Below are 18,244 nucleotides of genomic sequence, written 5' to 3'. Positions count from 1 at the left end.
TGAAATACGTATATTCGACGTATACACGACCGGCAGGGCAGAGGCTTTGAAGGTGGCCTGGGCTCCTGCAGCTGTGCAGCCACGCACTCTGGTTTCTCTTCATCTCGTACAAATCTTTCGCCTTTTACTAAAGATTTCCGTGGAGAGGAGCATGAACGAGTTCCATGCAATTTTTGTGCTTCCCTGCCTTCGGGTGGGGCGCAGCCTGGCTGGTCAAAGAGAGAAAACAAAAACGCTCGCAATCGGTCTTGTTATGGCGATTGTGGCAGTCTGCTCCGCGAGTCCACGGTCTCTGGCCGTCTGATTGGCGCTCTTTTCTTTGGGGGGCGGGAAGTGTCCGGCCGCAGGGGATCTTGGGACCTCGCTTTGCATAGCGGCTTCCCAGAGTGCGTCGTTTCCGGCACAGTGTGGCCGGGTGTTTTCCGAGTTATCGCACGGATTCGGCACGCTCGCAAGCCGTGAGCCGCAGGCGATGAGCCCGGAGCTGAACGGGCCCCACTGGCACGTTTGTAAGGCCAGGTGTATTGCAAACCACGACCGGCAGGGCAGAGGCCTTGAAGGCGGCCTGGGCTCCTGCAGCTGTGCAGCCACGCACTCTGGTTTCTCTTCATCTCGTACAAATCTTTCGCCTTTTACTAAAGATTTCCGTGGAGAGGAGCATGAATGAGTTCCATGCAATTTTTGTGCTTCCCTGCCTTCGGGTGGGGCGCAGCCTGGCTGGTCAAAGAGAGAAAACAAAAACGCTCGCAATCGGTCTTGTTATGGCGATTGTGGCAGTCTGCTCCGCGAGTCCTCGGTCTCCGGCCGTCTGATTGGCGCTCTTTTCTTTGGGGGTTGGGAAGTGTCCGGCTGCAGGGGATCTTGGGACCTCGCTTTGCATAGCGGCTTCCCAGAGTGCGTCGTTTCCGGCACAGTGTGGCCGGGTGTTTTCCGAGTTATCGCACGGATTGGTCACGCTCGCAAGCCGTGAGCCGCAGGCGATGAGCCCGGAGCTGAACGGGCCCCACTGGCTAGTTTGTAAGGCCAGGTGCATTGCCAACCACGACCGGCAGCGCAGAGGCGTTGAAGGCGGCCTGGGCTCCTGCAGCTGTGCAGCCACGCACTCTGGTTTCTCTTCATCTCGTACAAATCTTTCGCCTTTTACTAAAGATTTCCGTGGAGAGGAGCATGAATGAGTTCCATGCATTTTTTGTGCTTCCCTGCCTTCGGGTGGGGCGCAGCCTGGCTGGTCAAAGAGAGAAAACAAAAACGCTCGCAATCGGTCTTGTTATGGCGATTGTGGCAGTCTGCTCCGCGAGTCCACGGTCTCCGGCGTCTGATTGGCGCTCTTTTCTTTGGGGGGCGGGAAGTGTCCGGCCGCAGGGGATCTTGGGACCTCGCTTTGCATAGCGGCTTCCCAGAGTGCGTCGTTTCCGGCACAGTGTGGCCGGGTGTTTTCCGAGTTATCGCACGGATTGGGCACGCTCGCAAGCCGTGAGCCGCAGGCGATGAGCCCGGAGCTGAACGGGCCCCACTGGCTCGTTTGTAAGGCCAGGTGTATTGCCAACCACGACCGGCAGGACAGAGGCATTGAAGGCGGCCTGGGCTCCTGCAGCTGTGCAGTCACGCACTCTGGTTTCTCTTCATCTCATACAAATCTTTCGCCTTTTACTAAAGATTTCCGTGGAGAGGAGCATGAATGAGTTCCATGCAATTTTTGTGCTTCCCTGCCTTCGGGTGGGGCGCAGCCTGGCTGGTCAAAGAGAGAAAACAAAAACGCTCGCAATCGGTCTTGTTATGGCGATTGTGGCAGTCTGCTCCGCGAGTCCTCGGTCTCCGGCCGTCTGATTGGCGCTCTTTTCTTTGGGGGGCGGGAAGTGTCCGGCCGCAGGGGATCTTGGGACCTCGCTTTGCATAGCGGCTTCCCAGAGTGCGTCGTTTCCGGCACAGTGTGGCCGGGTGTTTTCCGAGTTATCGCACGGATTGGGCACGCTCGCAAGCCGTGAGCCGCAGGCGATGAGCCCGGAGCTGAACGGGCCCCACTGGCTCGTTTGTAAGGCCAGGTGTATTGCCAACCACGACCGGCAGGGCAGAGGCCTTGAAGGCGGCCTGGGCTCCTGCAGCTGTGCAGCCACGCACTCTGGTTTCTCTTCATCTCGTACAAATCTTTCGCCTTTTACTAAAGATTTCCGTGGAGAGGAGCATGAATGAGTTCCATGCAATTTTTGTGCTTCCCTGCCTTCGGGTGGGGCGCAGCCTGGCTGGTCAAAGAGAGAAAACAAAAACGCTCGCAATCGGTCTTGTTATGGCGATTGTGGCAGTCTGCTCCGCGAGTCCTCGGTCTCCGGCCGTCTGATTGGCGCTCTTTTCTTTGGGGGGCGGGAAGTGTCCGGCCGCAGGGGATCTTGGGACCTCGCTTTGCATAGCGGCTTCCCAGAGTGCGTCATTTCCGGCACAGTGTGGCCGGGTGTTTTCCGAGTTATCGCACGGATTCGGCACGCTCGCAAGCCGTGAGCCGCAGGCGATGAGCCCGGAGCTGAACGGGCCCCACTGGCTCGTTTGTAAGGCCAGGTGTATTGCCAACCACGACCGGCAGGGCAGAGGCTTTGAAGGTGGCCTGGGCTCCTGAAGCTGTGCAGCCACGCACTCTGGTTTCTCTTCATCTCGTACAAATCTTTCGCCTTTTACTAAAGATTTCCGTGGAGAGGAGCATGAACGAGTTCCATGCAATTTTTGTGCTTCCCTGCCTTCGGGTGGGGCGCAGCCTGGCTGGTCAAAGAGAGAAAACAAAAACGCTCGCAATCGGTCTTGTTATGGCGATTGTGGCAGTCTGCTCCGCGAGTCCTCGGTCTCCGGCCGTCTGATTGGCGCTCTTTTCTTTGGGGGTTGGGAAGTGTCCGGCCGCAGGGGATCTTGGGACCTCGCTTTGCATAGCGGCTTCCCAGAGTGCGTCATTTCCGGCACAGTGTGGCCGGGTGTTTTCCGAGTTATCGCACGGATTGGTCACGCTCGCAAGCCGTGAGCCGCAGGCGATGAGCCCGGAGCTGAACGGGCCCCACTGGCTAGTTTGTAAGGCCAGGTGCATTGCCAACCACGACCGGCAGCGCAGAGGCTTTGAAGGTGGCCTGGACTCCTGCAGCTGTGCAGCCACGCACTCTGGTTTCTCTTCATCACGTACAAATCTTTCGCCTTTTACTAAATATTTCCGTGGAGAGGAGCATGAATGCGTTCCATGCAATTTTTGTGCTTCCCTGCCTTCGGGTGGGGCGCAGCCTGGCTGGTCAAAGAGAGAAAACAAAAACGCTCGCAATCGGTCTTGTTATGGCGATTGTGGCAGTCTGCTCCGCGAGTCCACGGTCTCCGGCCGTCTGATTGGCGCTCTTTTCTTTGGGGGGCGGGAAGTGTCCGGCCGCGGGGGATCTTGGGACCTCGCTTTGCATAGCGGCTTCCCAGAGTGCGTCGTTTCCGGCACAGTGTGGCCGGGTGTTTTCCGAGTTATCGCACGGATTCGGCACGCTCGCAAGCCGTGAGCCGCAGGCGATGAGCCCGGAGCTGAACGGGCCCCACTGGCTCGTTTGTAAGGCCAGGTGTATTGCCAACCACGACCGGCAGGGCAGAGGCCTTGAAGGCGGCCTGGGCTCCTGCAGCTGTGCAGCCACGCACTCTGGTTTCTCTTCATCTCGTACAAATCTTTCGCCTTTTACTAAAGATTTCCGTGGAGAGGAGCATGAATGAGTTCCATGCAATTTTTGTGCTTCCCTGCCTTCGGGTGGGGCGCAGCCTGGCTGGTCAAAGAGAGAAAACAAAAACGCTCGCAATCGGTCTTGTTATGGCGATTGTGGCAGTCTGCTCCGCGAGTCCTCGGTCTCCGGCCGTCTGATTGGCGCTCTTTTCTTTGGGGGGCGGGAAGTGTCCGGCCTCAGGGGATCTTGGGACTTCGCTTTGCATAGCGGCTTCCCAGAGTGCGTCGTTTCCGGCACAGTGTGGCCGGGTGTTTTCCGAGTTATCGCACGGATTGGGCACGCTCGCAAGCCGTGAGCCGCAGGCGATGAGCCCGGAGCTGAACGGGCCCCACTGGCTCGTTTGTAAGGCCAGGTGTATTGCCAACCACGACCGGCAGGGCAGAGGCCTTGAAGGCGGCCTGGGCTCCTGCAGCTGTCCAGCCACGCACTCTGGTTTCTCTTCATCTCGTACAAATCTTTTGCCTTTTACTAAAGATTTCCATGGAGAGGAGCATGAATGAGTTCCATACAATTTTTGTGCTTCCCTGCCTTCGGGTGGGGCGCAGCTGGGCTGGTCAAAGAGAGAAAACAAAACCGCTCACAATCGCTCTTACAATGCAGTAAGTAGCACAGGCTACTTAGGGAGTAGGCTCTTCTTCTTCTTCTTCTTCTTTTTCACAGCCTTAGTCCCAGACTGTCCTGGGGTCAGCTGCTTTGGTTGCTCTTCTCCATTTGTCTCTGTCGAGCACATCTTCCTCACTCACTTCACATACCTCCATATCTTTTCTCACACAATCTATCCATCTCTTTCTAGGCCTGCCTCTTCCATTGTTACCTTCCACCTCAAATTCCATTACCCTCTTTGTTACTTCCTCAAAGTCCCTCCTCATGATATGTCCATACCACCGTAACCTCGCCTCTCGCATCTTCTCAACCACATCCACCACCCTACATTGTCTACGGATTTCTTCATTTCTGATCTTATCCTTCATTGAAATCTGCAGAATCCATCTCAACATCCTCATTTCAGTTCTTCTCATCAAGTTCTCTTCCCTCTTTCCAACTGCCAAGCATTCAGCTCCATATAGTAGTACAGGTCTAATCACAGTCTTGTACATTTTGCACTTTAACTTTCTGGGAATTTTCCTGTCACAGATTATTCCAGTTATCTCTCTCCACTTGTTCCATCCAGCTTTCACTCTTTGTTTTACTGCCTCCAGTGTTTCTCCTCCCTTTACCAGTTTTGATCCAAGGTATTTAAAGTCATCAACTTGTTTCAGTTTTCCTCCATTTGTCTCCTCAACATTGGTCATAGTATCTCCTCTTCTCTCCATTACCATTATTTCAGATTTTTGTGCATTCATTTTCAGTCCACCCTTTTCCAGACTCCTCTGCCATTTGAACACTTTCTCCCGTAGTTCTACTTCTGAGTCTGCCATCAGTGCCACATCATCAGCAAAGATGAGTTCCCAAGGCACTTCTGTTCTTACCTCCTCTGTCAGTGTGTCAATAATGTTTATGAAAAGGAAAGAACTTAGTGCTGATCCTTGGTGTACTCCAACTGTGATTTCAAACTCTTTTGTCTCTCCCTGTTGTGTTATCATCTTCGTAGTTGCATCTCTATAGGTTGCTTGAACTAACTTCACCATGCTTTCTGGTACTCCTTTCTTCCTCAAGCACCAATACACCACCTCTCTGGGCACACGGTCATATGCCTTCTCCAAGTCCAGAAAGGCCACATACAGCTTTTTCCCTTTCTCTAGTGTCTTCTCCTGTAACTGTCTCATCACAAAAATGGCATCTGTTGTGCTTTTCCCCACTGAGAATCCAAATTGTGAGTTGTGGATCCTGATTATCTTCCTGAGTCTCTTGTCCAGAATTTTTTCCAGGATTTTCAATCCATGTTCCAGAAGTTTTATTCCTCTATAGTTTTAACACTCCATTGGGTCTCCTTTCTCCTTGTAGATGGTAACCATACTGCTTTTTGTCCATTCTTCTGGAATTCTCTCTTCCTTTGCAATATTGTTTAGCAATCTCGTCAGCCACTGAATCCCCTCTTCATCGAGGTTCTTAAAGTGTTCTGCTGCTATTCCTGATGGTCCAGTTGCTTTGCCCACTTTCATCTCTTTGATAGCTTCTGTCACTTCCTTTACTGAAATTTCTTGGATTGGTCCACACACTACGTCTGCCTCCACTAGGTTCTCCCTCTCATTTTCTACATTTAACAGATTTTTGAAGTACTCCAGCCATCTTTGCTTGATCTGTTCTTCTTTAATCAAGACTCTGCCTTCTCCATCCTTGAGTCCCGCCACCCGGATAATATCTTTTTTCTGTCTCGCTCTATGTTTAGCAATCTTGTAGATTTGGTCCTCTCCTTCCTTTGTTTCAAGTTTCTCATTCCATTCTTTCCAGGCTCTTTCCTTTGCTCTTGCTACACTTCTTTTTGCTACCTTCTTTAGTCTCTTATATTCTTGTAATTCTCCAGTGCCATCTTTCAGTGCCTTGTATGCTTTTTTCTTTTCCTTCAGTGTTTCCTGAACTTCCATATCCCACCACCACTCTTCATTTTCCCTCGGTCTGCCTCCTCTTGTCTTTCCACAAACCCTGGTAGCAGCCTCTTCTAGGATGTGGCTCATCTCAGTCCACTCTTCTTCAACTGAAGGCTCCTCTGTTTCCTCTGTGTTGTTTTTCATTTCTTTCACCAGCCTGTTGAAATCTACTTTGTTTTCTCTCAGTTTCCACACTTTTGTTCGTGCTGGGTGTTTCCTCTGCCTTATTCTTCGCTCCTTCAATATTGTGATGTCCATCACCAGTAGCCTGTGTTGTCTGGTAACAGCCTCATAGGGCAGGACTTTAGCATCTTGGACTTTCGCTCTATCAATTCTTCTCACTAATATGTAATCTATTTGGGTATCATGGCCTCCACTCCTGTATGTCACCTTTTGCTCATAATTCTTCGTGAACCCTGTGTTCACTGCAAACAATTCAAGAGCTTGGAGTGTCTCTAGTAGCCTTCCTCCTTCTTCATTTCTCTCTCCTAGCCCTCTCTGACCATGTTCATCTGGATAATCTGGGCATTTCTCTCCTAAATGTGCATTGAAGTCTCCTCCAATTACCACCATTTCATTTCCTGGGATTCTGCTAATCACTTCTTCGAGATCTTCCAAAAAGCTCTCCTTTTCCTCCTGTGGTCTTCCTACCTGTGGTGCATATACAGAGATGATATTCCATAACCCACTCTCAAAAGCCACCTGTACATTGATAATCCTGTCTGAGTGTCTAACCACCCTCACTATCTTGTCTGCTAGGTCTTTGCACACTATCACACCCACTCCATTCATTTTGGTACTCTTTCCAGCATATAGAATCATGTATCCCTCTCCTAGGTGTCTTGAGCTGTTTCCTTTCCACTTGGTTACTTGCACACACAAGATCTCCACTTTTCTCCTTGCCATAGTTTCAACCAATTCTCTCCCTCTCCCTGTCATGGTGCCAACATTCCAACTCCCCACTCTCATTGACTTAACATTCCTTCCAGGCCCCTTCACCTTGTTTCTTTTCTGTAGCCCCCACTCTACAGTTTTCCCCACAGTAGCATAATTTCCATTAGTACCCTGTTGGGACACAGCACTAATGGCGGACGTTGTTAACCCGGGCCCCGGCCGATCCGGTATGTGGTTTGTGTTCTTTGCAACCATGGTTTTGGCAAGATGGTTTTACGTCAGATGCCCTTCCTGACACAACCCTTTTAGTCGCCTCTTACGACAGGCACTTAGGGAGTAGGCTGATGTGTTTAAAAACAACCAGCGCCAGGCAGGAGTCGAACCTCCAAACTCCTAATCCATAGTCAGACACATTATCCATTGCACCACTGGCCCTGGTGTGACACTACAGGACTGTAACCCAGTGAGCTTAGCACTGCAACTAGTAAAATATTACCCCTGGTCCATTCTTTTCCAAAAGTGAGAAACACCTGTTTTCTACATTTTGTCTGTTTTAAAACCATATCTCTTTAAACCAAACCAAAAGTTTGTCTTTTGCACTGATATTCTGATTCATTTCGATTTCAAAGAAAAAAAAACATTACCTTCCAAAGCATCATAAAATTGTCCCTTCCTCCACACTCTACTTCTCTCTTGTAGTAGTACAGCAGACCTTTCCAGGTGAGCAGATCACAGAGTCCGAAATGAGCTTCCTCCATCAAGCAAAGTACCTGAACATGACTCTGTCATCATAAAAGCGCCCCTGTAATAAAGAAATTAAATCCGAAATCAAGAGGGCAGTTGCCTACTGAAGTTCAAGAAGTCATAAATTTTAACCTAGCAACACATTAAAGGCTGCATCTATACAAGTACGATTCTAGAAATGCTCACCAGATTACGTTTTAAGAAAGAACTGCGCCTCAGGTTCCGCCGAGATCTTAACTCGGATGGCAGGATTCAGAGTCTGGAGTGTGGAATGATGGCGCACGGAGGGTCCACATACTGTGGATCTCTCAGTGATCTTCCGCGTGTTCAAACCGCCAGCGTGTGACTCCCCTGTCCCCGTGACCTCATTGCTCTGCTCTCGCCTCTGTGCAGCTGAGCCCGACTCATGGTAAAGTGGAAAAAAATATGCCCTAAACGTGAGATTTACTCTGGAGTGAGGATAGTTGTTACCTTCTTATCGTTGAAACGGATGTATGTGATATGGCGACTAGGTTCTTCTCCATTAGCAGGCTTAAGGTTAAAGAAAAAAACATTGCTGACTTCTTTTTTTTTTGCCAGCCTCGAGCGCTGATTAGCGAGGTTTGTATTTCATGTTTTGCAAGTTGCATCCATTTTAAGAAAAACAAGTCGCGTTAAAGACAGGAAATGAATACTTGCATTTAATTAAGTCTAGCGGTAGGCGGTTGTCTGTAAGGACCAGTTCAGTTCGAGAAGACAGAACGAAGAAGGCACCACTGGGATTCGGACCCAGCATCTCCTGTTTAAGGAGACAAGCACTTTAACCAACTAAGCCACGGCGCCCTGGGAGTGTTGTCCTTTTGCAGCCACTTGGACACACCACTCAGACACATCTGCATTCGGTGTGTGCTCCGCCTGCTCGCTGAGCAAGTTGCCACCTTTACATACAATAGCAACATCGACACCAAGAGAAAGGATGACAAATGGCTTTTATCTGGAACTTTTCATGTCCAAGGAGCTCAATGTGCTTTCTGTGTACAACAGGGCCACTGAACTCCACACTGGCCACTGAACCACAGCAGTGGCTTGCTGGCTTGACATCTCCCAAGGAAAATGTTGAAATCGCATGTGGAACAGGAAAAGGACCCTCGAGTACGAGGGAAAAAAAAGAAAAAGATCATCTTTAGCGCGCCAACCCATGTCTGGACAGCCCAGTTTCGTCGACGAGGTGGCCGAGTGGTTAAGGCGATGGACTGCTAATCCGTTGTGCTCTGCACGCATGGGTTCGAATCCCATTCTCGTCGCTCTCTATGTCTGACACGTGTGCCTGTTCGACGTTGGCCCTCCTTTTGTTTGCTCCAGTACTAGAGCCGTGCATTTTCTAGCGGTGGCTGAACATGGTATAGTAGGCTAACGTCGGTATCGAGCAGTGGCAGTAACAGTATTTACGTGCCGCTGCTGCCAAGTGGCTCTGGTTTGAGACTGCGTTTTCACTTACTTGCAGCACAAACGGAGAAAGCGATTTTTGACAGTCTCTCGAGAGACTGCGCTAGGTGTTTAGGGATAGATCAAAGGGATAGACTTTGTCAGTTCCCCCTGGGATGATGGCCTCTCAAATAGTTTGTGATTCCTCTAGACGTTTATACAGTAGAAGCCTGCTTCGTGGCTTAAATCCAAGCTAAGGAAACGAGTTAGAGGTCTGATGCAGAACTGCGAATTCAATGAAGGGGAACACTACAGTACATTGCACTGTATGTGTGAGGAAAGCTGCCCCCTTCTGTTCCTTGTCGACCGAACAGAGGACTGTAAAGGATACCGCCAAGAAACTTTAGGATGCTGGTTGGAATCCAGCTCCAAAGAGGCCCCTTTGGGTGTTATGTCATCAAAAAGTAAGAACAGAGAATCTCCCTTTGATCAAAAGCGCAACAGAACTGTTTTCCGTGGAGCAGGTTTCAGACCCGTAGACCTGTTTTATTTGTAGGGCAGGGCGCATTCCCAAACGCGAATCTCCTGTTTTAGAAATGGTTTGGGGCGGCGTGAAGTGAAAATAAGAAGTGGGCTCCAGATGCACATGGAAGCAATCAAGTGTTTCATCCGAGCTGTTTCAAAGACTGCTCAACAGCTTTCCTTTCACAGAGGCCCAACGATTAATGATGGGGGTGCACCCTTCAATGTGCCTTACGACTCTAGGGAGTGATTGAGACGATTCGTAGCGTGTTTTCATTTCCCTCTATTCCCCGTGTTGCAGTGGTAGGATGACGTAAATTCCTGCTTCAACACGTAACGGCATTATAATCACGTGCAGGAGCTGAGGGCTTTTGTTTTGTTTCGTTTTCCATGGCGTTCGTAAACGCGCAAAACAAAGACAATTCCTCCGTCTAACACGAATGTAAATGCTTTTGAAAGTGCAGTGTGGTGCAGCTTGTAAAATCCTTGTCCACATTTTTGGTTTGTTGATGTTTTTTCTGTCTGCCAAAGTTGCATTTTGACATCAGGACGGGGAGACTTTATCATTTGAACGTGAAGCCAGCCTTAAACCCTCTGAGGCGTGTCTGTCTGCCGGCATGTATCTTGTGAAAGGTTTTTTTTTTTTAACGGAGAGCGACTTAAAAAAAGTTTCTGCAGCCACCTCGCACTCCGTGTTAGATTATAGGAGGAATGCGGCGGCGGCGAGCTCGCTGTAGTTGTGGCCGAGTAGTTAAGGCGATAGACTTGAAATCCATTGGGGACTCCCCGCTCAGGTTCGAATCCTGCCGACTATGGCGTCTGCCGCACGTTGCCTTGTGCCTGTGCGGCAAAGGCGAAGTGCAGTTTCTCCTTTCCTGGTACTATAAAAATGCTACATCGCTTGGTCCTGCTTCCATGGAAAGCAGTTCTTCAGGTAATTCTACTCTCTTACCAAAGCTGTTAGGTTCCTTTCCGTGGTGAGAGGGGTTGTCATGCAACGCTGCCACATAGTGCCGACAGACAAGTGTGTTGCGGGAGAAGAGAAAAGTGTTTGAAGATTTAAGAGTGTCTTAGGTGGAGCCAAAATCAAGTGTCACAAATGCAAGTGGGAGGATTTCCAATGTTTAATATGGTAAAAATAAGCGGAAGTTATCTGCCGGTCCGGCACAGTCTGCCATGCTTTTGTCATATACTGTAAAGTGGTGTCGAACTGGGTGTCGAACTGGAGCCTCACCATTTGCATATGTGAGGCTCCAGTTATATATCGAGTGTCACATTAAATGACAAAAATGAAGAGAGTTAAAGCAGCTGGAGAGGTTTTCTTACAACTTTTGAGCTGACACAGTTTTGGAAAATGTTTCCTTCACGCTGCACTGTACAACATAGGCAGCCAAGAGTCCCCAAAACAAAACAGAATTGACAGATAGGAGAAAATTCCCATTCGTCCTGAAGTTCCCAAAATCCAGCACTGAGCGTAAACAAAGTGTCTAAGTAGCGTGGGAATGCTAACCCTAACCCTAGCTGGAGTTTGAGCAATCCAGCACTGAGCGTAAAAAGATGAGTCAAAGTAACGTCTAATCGGATTAGTTTCCTTAGAGCTGGTTCAGAGTTTGCTCAAGAGTTTACCTTTCACAGATGCGCAAAGAAGAATGTTGGGGGTGCAAGCTTCAAGGCGCCTTACAGCTGTAGGGTGTGATTCGAGACGATTCGTGGCGTGTGCTGGTTCCCATATACCGTATGCACCGGGGTGCAGTACTAGGATGACGTACAATACCGCTTGGGCACGTAACGGCGTTATATGCAGGGTTTTCGTTTGTTCGTTTTGTTTTGCTCTGCTTTGCTTTGTTTTGCTTTCCATCGCGTTGGTAAGAGCGTAAATAAAAAGGCGATTCCTGCGTCTACCACTAATGTAAGAGCTATTTCAAGTGCGACGTGGTGCGGCTTTTCAAATGCTTGTGGGCATTTCTCTGTTGTTGATTCTTTTTTTGTGTAACAAAGTGGTATTTTCATGTCCGGACGGGGAGACTTTATCATTCCGACATGAAGCCACCCTTAAGTCCTCTGAGGCGTGTCTGTCTGCAAGGCTTGTATTTTGGAAATGTTTTTTTGAAACGGAGAACGACTTTGAAATAGGCTTTCGCCGGCGCCTCGCGATCCAGGTAAGATTGTAGCAAGAACGCAGCGGCGGTGGGGCTTGCTGTAGTCGTGGCCGAGTAGTTAAGGCGATGGACTAGAAATCCATTGGGGTCTCCCCGCGCAGGTTCGAATCCTGCCGACTACGTTGTCTGCCTCCAGTCGGTGTGTTTCGGCGCAAGCAAAGAAGCGCGCCTCTTTGCTGTTCCTGGTGGTTTTAAAACGCCCAATCGCTTGTACCCACTGCCTTGGAAATAAGTTCTTCAGCGTCCGCGAATGGCATTTTGCAGCTGGAAGCAGATGTCGACGCGTTTTCCACAGAGCACCAAAAAAGCGTCTTTTTTGAAGGTCCAGGCACTGAGCATTGGTGGTTCAGTGGTAGAATTCTCGCCTGCCATGTGGGAGGCTTGGGTTCGATTCCCGGCCAATGCAGTGGCTTTTGCAGGGAGCGGCTCCATCACTTGCATTCCCTTGCAACTCGCAACTGAAAACCCACTGAAGCTAAGCAGGTGTGAGCCAGGTCAGTACCCGGATGAGGGTGAGCTACAGGGAAAAACAAAGCTTCCAGCTGCAAGCGGTGTTAATGGTGCCGGCGGGGGGGCGCTCACCCTGAGGTCTGTGCCGGTCCCAATGCCCCAGTATAGTGACGGAGATGCTGTGTTGTAAAAGGGCGCTGTCTTTTGGTTGAGATGTAAAACCGAGGTCACAGCGCTCTGTGGTCATTCAAAATGACCACCAAAACCTTTGACAAAAGCTCTTGGTAATTGATGGTCTTCAATAATGCTTCTCCTTTAGGTACATTTTAAATCAGCTGAAAAATGCTGTGAAATGGGGGGGCACTTCAGGCCAGTGTAGGATTTGGGTTACAAGAACCATGAAACTGCACGAGAAAGCCCGTACACTGAATTACACGGCTTTCTATTCAAAGGAGGAAAAAAGAAATTCCCTGAGTTCGATTTTTTGCAGCACAGAGAGGAGCACTGTCGTGAGGCCAGTTAGCTCAGTTGGTTAGAGCGTGATGCTAATAACACCAAGGTCACGGGTTTGAGCCCCGTACGGGCCAGGTCCTTTCCTCCTCTTTTACCAAAGCTGTTAGGTTCCTTTCCGTGGTGAGAGGGGTTGTCATGCAACGCTGCCACATAGTGCCGACAGACAAGAGTGTTGCGGGAGAAGAGAAAAGTGTTTGAAGATTTAAGAGTGTCTTACTGTAGGTGGAGCCAAAATCAAGTGTCACAAATGCAGGTGGTTGGATTTCCAATGTTTAATATGGTAAAAATAAGCGGAAGTTATCTGCCGGTCTGGCACAGTCTGCCATCCTTTTGTCAGATACTGTAAAGTGGTGTCGAACTGGGTGTCGAACTGGAGTCTCACCATTTGCATATGTGTGTGCGTTGTTAGTTGATCTGACAATTGATTTTCTAAAAGCCCCAACGAACAACCTCGTGTTTATTGCTACAATTAATAATTGTCTCAGTAAACCCATCAAACCTCTACATTTAATGGCGTCCCTGGGCGGGCGAGTTTAGAATAAAATGAGAATCAATCGCACAGAATAACTGATGTTATACAGTTATACATCGAGTGTCACATTAAATGACAAAAATGAAGAGAGTTAAAGTAGCTGGAGAGGTTTTCTTACAACTTTTGAGCTGACACAGTTTTGGAAAATGTTTCCTTCACGCTGCACTGTACAACATAGGCAGCCAAGAGTCTCCAAAACAAAACAGAATTGACAGATAGGAGAAAATACCCACTCGTCCTGAAGTTCCCATAATCCAGCACTGAGCGTAAACAAAGTGTCTAAGTAGCGTGGGAATGCTAACCCTAACCCTAGCTGGAGTTTGAGCAATCCAGCACTGAGCGTAAAAAGATGAGTCAAAGTAACGTCTAAATTGGGTTAGTTTCCTTAGAGCTGGTTCAGAGTTTGCTCAAGAGTTTACCTTTCACAGATGGGCAAAGAAGAAAGTTGGGGGTGCACGCTTCAAGGCACCTTACAGCTGTAGGGAGTGATTCGAGACGATTCGTGGCGTGTGCTCGTTCCCATATACCGTACGCCCCGGGGTGCAGTGCTAGGATGACGTACAATACCGCTTGGGCACGTAACGGCGTTATATGCAAGTGCGGGATGTGAGGGTTTTCGTTTTTCCGTTTTGTTTTGCTCTGCTTTGCTTTGTTTCGTGGTCAAGAGGCGTAAGGTAAGTCGTAATCCAGGGAGAACACTGGTGGCAAACAGTCCGAGGTGAGAGGCGAGGTCCAAAGTCAAAAAGGCAGAAGGGGAGTCCAATATCCAGAATAAACGAGGTAATGGAAAAAACGCCAGGTAGAGCTCTCAAGGCATAGACTCAATACCGAGCAGCGGGAAGCAGGTAAAGATGGTAAAAATAGCACTGTGTACCGCACGGTGGAGTGTGTGCAGGTGGGTTAACTCGTGCGGCAGGGTTTGTTAATAATCACCCACTGCTGGTGCTGATTAGATCGCTTAAGAGTTGGTCTTAACTGCCTGGCGGTCATGACAAGCTCCTCTTTAAGCTGTGGTTTAGTTTTGCATTCATGTGTTTCTAGAGCAGTTATTTATGGGGGTGGGTGGGTCTTTCACAGAGGCTCAGGACAAATCCCCCGCATGAAAGTCTACTGTGTGCGTTCAAACAGTCACAGGTCAAGAGCCAGGCAGGAGGACAATGGACAGAAGAGCCAACGAGCTAAAAATAAAAGAACGAATATGAAAAAGCCACCATCTTTTTCTTTTTGACATTTTCCGACATTCATGCAAGCCAAGACAAAGTTGCTCGTAGCTACTTGTGGATTCCAATACTCTATCGAGTGCTTTGATGAGTTTTTGCAATTTGATTGTCGTCCTGTCAGCCTGTTTCTGTTTTTTTTTTCAATCTAGTGATGGAAAGTAAGAGGGAAATGATGGAGCAATCAATAACCGCTCCGGAAAAAAAATGGCAGAAAGAAATGGCCCGTCACTAAGGACATTTGTGAAGCAGAGGAGTGACATCACCACAAAGGCGACTTATTCTGCTGATCTTTTTGGTGAATAATGATTGAGGCGCGTTAAGAGAAAGGTAGCTGCATCAGCATGCTTAGGCTGCAAAGGATAAAGCAAAGGTTTACTCCATGCTGAAAAGAGAAAAAAAGAAGCACAACGTTTTGGCTGTGGAGCCTTCTGCGCCATCTTCTTTAGCGATGGTGATGATGTTTACATTGGAAAAACTGAGACACCCATACCAGAGGGGCTTGAACCACCAACCTTTCAGTTAACAGCCAAATGCACTAACCGATTGCTCCACAGAGACTGACGGCCGCTTGTGCTCCCTACATTTGCAGGTTTATGGTCAAAGAAAACAATCGTTTGCGCTTCTTGTAGCCAGCAATATTTTTTCACTGACAACCAAGAAATTGATTTCATCTTTCACAAAATGTATGGATTTCTTCAGAAACAAGTTATTCCAGAAAGGAAATGCATTCTTGCATTAAACTGAACAAAGCTGTACATGTTTGTCTGAAATGATACATTTGGCACAACAAGACACGGAGAGAGGCACAGCTGGTATTCAGACCCAGGATCGCCTGCTTACTAGGCAGGCACTTTAAGCCACTAGGGAGCACCGCACTTTTACAGACACTTGGACACATCTGCGCTCGGTGTGCACTTAACATAATCTCTGAGCCCGTTGTCTCTTTCCCATTTAATAGCAGAACTGACGCCAAGAGAAATGATGAGAAATGGCATTTATTTGACACTTCTCATGGAGCTCAATGCCCTTGACACCTCCCCAAGGCGACAGAGCTGCATTCTTTGGCGACAACATTTTTTCTTTTGTTTTATTTCTATACTTATTGATAGAAAAAAAAAACGATATGTCATGTACTGTAAGGGAAATGTCTCTTTTCATGGGGAAAGCTAGCACCAGCAAATGTTGTGTTTAGAAGAAGTGATTTAACATGACACGTGACCTAATTTACCGGAGCAAAAGCTCACCCAGCAAGCCCTGCTTTACTTCTACAGGAGAGAAGTACTGTAGAGTCTGCAAGATGTTCAGCTGGGTAGCTACGTCACCATGCCTCGGCTGCAAAGGAACAAGTAATAGGTTTATTGCATGCTGAAAAGAGAAGAAAGGAAACACAACGTTTCGGCCATGAGGTCTTCTCACACCTGAAGAAGCCTCACACCTGTAAAAGGTTCCATGGTTTTCTTTCTTCTCTTTTCAACATGGAATACACCTATTGTCTGCAAGATGTTAGAATTTCACGGTGTTTTGGAAGAAAACCTTTTTTCTTTGAATTCAAAATCAATCGGAATTTCAGCACGACACATCAACACTTTTTCTGTTTTAAGGAGATGATATTTTAAACCTGATAAAAATAGTAGGAAACACAAGTTTCTTGCTGTGAAAATTTAGATGGGGAAGTGTACTACTGGTAGCAGTGTAGAGCTCTCTGTGGTGGAGTGTAAGCGCATGTTCTATGGGCCAGTGGCGTAATGGATAACGCGTCTGACTTCGCATCAGAAGATTGTAGGTTCGAGTCCTTCCTGGCTCGTGAGGCTTTTAAACCTCTCAGGTTCCTCGGTAACAGGTTGCCGTCATGTATATGAACTATAGAAAAGCATTTGCCACAACCCGTAAATTAGCACGCAAGTGCGGGCTAGTTAACACAGAACTGTATGGAGATCATCTCCAGCTCCGAGCTCAATTGCAATGAAAAAACATGCAGAACAGAACTGGAGAGCAGCTGAATTTGTGCTCAGTAGGGTGGGGAGGACTCAGCATTGCTATTGTTCTAATTGGCATGAACTGCAGGGGATCTGAATCAGAACATGTCAGTTAGTTCGATCATTGCGTCAATATGTAGGCCACGTTAATATAGAATTATTACTTTGTCTGTCTCGTCTTTGTATATAGCTGAATGTCCCTGACAATTTCATGTTAGTTTTTAAGAACGACATTGGTTCTAATATATACATATATAGCATATAAGGAACACGTAAAAGTTTAGTCCATGCTGAAAAGATAAGAAAACCGCCACAACGTTTCATCTTGGAATAAATCTTTACTTGTTGTTTTGCAGCCTACCCATTCTGATCTAACTCCTCCCTTGAAATTCCCTAACAGATAAGGGTACGTACCGGCTCATGCGATGCTCAGTTGCAATTTGTCCCAAAACAAACAAGAACAGCAGCTGAGGTTTTGAGTTTGAACATGCACTGTATTAAAGCAGCTTTTATTTCCATTGATAAATGCTAGATATTCCTACAGAGATTCTCCAGGTGAGTAAGCGATTCCTGTTTCTGTTTGTATTTCTGTTTCATATATATATACAGTATATATATATGTTACATGTGTCTCTGCAATAGTATAAATGTGTTATACACTATCAGGGGCTGCTTTTTTGTGCACCTCATCTACAACAAGGGTTTTTTTTTCATTTATGTTTGTGGACCTTCACCATTTGAGGAAGTGAGTTAGATAAGAAAGTTACAGGTATGGTGAGCAATGACTGACAAAGGCACGTACTGCGTATTCCTTACAGAAGAGTAAGCAATTTGTTCTAAAAAACACTGGCTAAAGTCCAACATCGTTAGCAATCTTATTACTTAAATAGAATTAACATCAATAAACTGTAAGGTGCTGGTACATGCGAGTAGATTTGATCTTCTATTAAACAAAAATGCAATTACAGCTCTAAAAAGGTCAACCTAGACTTCTGTAACAGATCTGTTCAGGTCATCGCTGTTCCTCTGACCTTGTGAGTCTTTGGAATTTTAAAAGTGTATTTTGCTTGCCTTTCATGTGGTCTGTGTACAAGTCACTGTGGCGTATGCGGTCCTACACAGCCTTGCTATAGACGTGACGAGCCTCCGCTATGTTGCAATGGAGAACAGGTTCAGTATGGAGCTGCCGAGAAAATTCAGCTGGAAAGCTCGTTGCAGAAAAGCATCGTTATCTGCGTCCAGCTGCAAAGCGTCACTCGTGGGTGCTGAACAATCGATTTCCAAGGCAGTGGGTCTAGGCGATTTAGAGTGTTAAAGGTCCCAGCGAAAACAAAACAGCGCTGGTCCTTTTTCATGCACGCACGAGAGCAAATGCAAAGGACACCGTAGTCGGCAGGATTTGAACCTGCGCAGGGAGACCCAAACAGATTTCAAGTTTGTTGCCTTAACCACTCGGCCACGATTACAGTAAATACGCCAGCTGTTGGCTTCTTGCTACAATCGAACAGGGAGTGCGAGGCGGCGGCAACTTTTTTCAAGTTCGCTCTCCGTTTAAGAAACCTTTTACGCCATACGTGTAA

General features: G+C 47.8%; 14 non-coding genes across 14 annotated transcripts; 13 read left to right on the top strand and 1 right to left on the bottom strand.

Annotated features, from left to right (window-relative positions):
• Positions 1-83: 83 nt before the first annotated feature.
• LOC148633384 (U5 spliceosomal RNA) lies at positions 84-200 on the top strand. Its single transcript, XR_015933971.1, has one exon. It is a non-coding gene; the product is annotated as a U5 spliceosomal RNA (small nuclear RNA).
• Positions 201-591: 391 nt separating this feature from the next.
• On the top strand, positions 592-708 carry LOC148633383 (U5 spliceosomal RNA). Its single transcript, XR_015933963.1, has one exon. It is a non-coding gene; the product is annotated as a U5 spliceosomal RNA (small nuclear RNA).
• Positions 709-1,099: 391 nt separating this feature from the next.
• On the top strand, positions 1,100-1,216 carry LOC148633382 (U5 spliceosomal RNA). Its single transcript, XR_015933977.1, has one exon. It is a non-coding gene; the product is annotated as a U5 spliceosomal RNA (small nuclear RNA).
• Positions 1,217-1,606: 390 nt separating this feature from the next.
• Positions 1,607-1,723, top strand: LOC148633381 (U5 spliceosomal RNA). The gene has a single exon (XR_015933979.1). It is a non-coding gene; the product is annotated as a U5 spliceosomal RNA (small nuclear RNA).
• Positions 1,724-2,114: 391 nt separating this feature from the next.
• Positions 2,115-2,231, top strand: LOC148633380 (U5 spliceosomal RNA). The gene has a single exon (XR_015933952.1). It is a non-coding gene; the product is annotated as a U5 spliceosomal RNA (small nuclear RNA).
• A 391-nt stretch (positions 2,232-2,622) lies between these two features.
• Positions 2,623-2,739, top strand: LOC148633379 (U5 spliceosomal RNA). The gene has a single exon (XR_015933970.1). It is a non-coding gene; the product is annotated as a U5 spliceosomal RNA (small nuclear RNA).
• Positions 2,740-3,130: 391 nt separating this feature from the next.
• LOC148633378 (U5 spliceosomal RNA) lies at positions 3,131-3,247 on the top strand. Its single transcript, XR_015933992.1, has one exon. It is a non-coding gene; the product is annotated as a U5 spliceosomal RNA (small nuclear RNA).
• A 391-nt stretch (positions 3,248-3,638) lies between these two features.
• LOC148633377 (U5 spliceosomal RNA) lies at positions 3,639-3,755 on the top strand. The gene has a single exon (XR_015934010.1). It is a non-coding gene; the product is annotated as a U5 spliceosomal RNA (small nuclear RNA).
• Positions 3,756-4,146: 391 nt separating this feature from the next.
• LOC148633376 (U5 spliceosomal RNA) lies at positions 4,147-4,263 on the top strand. Its single transcript, XR_015933985.1, has one exon. It is a non-coding gene; the product is annotated as a U5 spliceosomal RNA (small nuclear RNA).
• Positions 4,264-9,089: 4,826 nt separating this feature from the next.
• trnas-gcu (transfer RNA serine (anticodon GCU)) lies at positions 9,090-9,171 on the top strand. The gene has a single exon. It is a non-coding gene; the product is annotated as a tRNA-Ser (tRNA).
• A 1,376-nt stretch (positions 9,172-10,547) lies between these two features.
• On the top strand, positions 10,548-10,629 carry trnas-uga (transfer RNA serine (anticodon UGA)). Its single transcript has one exon. It is a non-coding gene; the product is annotated as a tRNA-Ser (tRNA).
• A 1,384-nt stretch (positions 10,630-12,013) lies between these two features.
• trnas-aga (transfer RNA serine (anticodon AGA)) lies at positions 12,014-12,095 on the top strand. Its single transcript has one exon. It is a non-coding gene; the product is annotated as a tRNA-Ser (tRNA).
• A 4,324-nt stretch (positions 12,096-16,419) lies between these two features.
• On the top strand, positions 16,420-16,492 carry trnar-ucg (transfer RNA arginine (anticodon UCG)). Its single transcript has one exon. It is a non-coding gene; the product is annotated as a tRNA-Arg (tRNA).
• Positions 16,493-18,048: 1,556 nt separating this feature from the next.
• trnas-uga (transfer RNA serine (anticodon UGA)) lies at positions 18,049-18,130 on the bottom strand. The gene has a single exon. It is a non-coding gene; the product is annotated as a tRNA-Ser (tRNA).
• Between the last annotated feature and the right edge of the window lie 114 nt (positions 18,131-18,244).

Source organism: Lepisosteus platostomus, unplaced genomic scaffold (genome assembly GCF_059453375.1).
Source record: "Lepisosteus platostomus isolate fLepPlt1 unplaced genomic scaffold, fLepPlt1.hap1 Scaffold_47_H1, whole genome shotgun sequence".
Lineage (NCBI taxonomy): Eukaryota > Metazoa > Chordata > Actinopteri > Semionotiformes > Lepisosteidae > Lepisosteus > Lepisosteus platostomus.
Note: the sequence above shows the minus strand (reverse complement) of the source record. Positions and strands in the feature narration are given on the sequence as shown.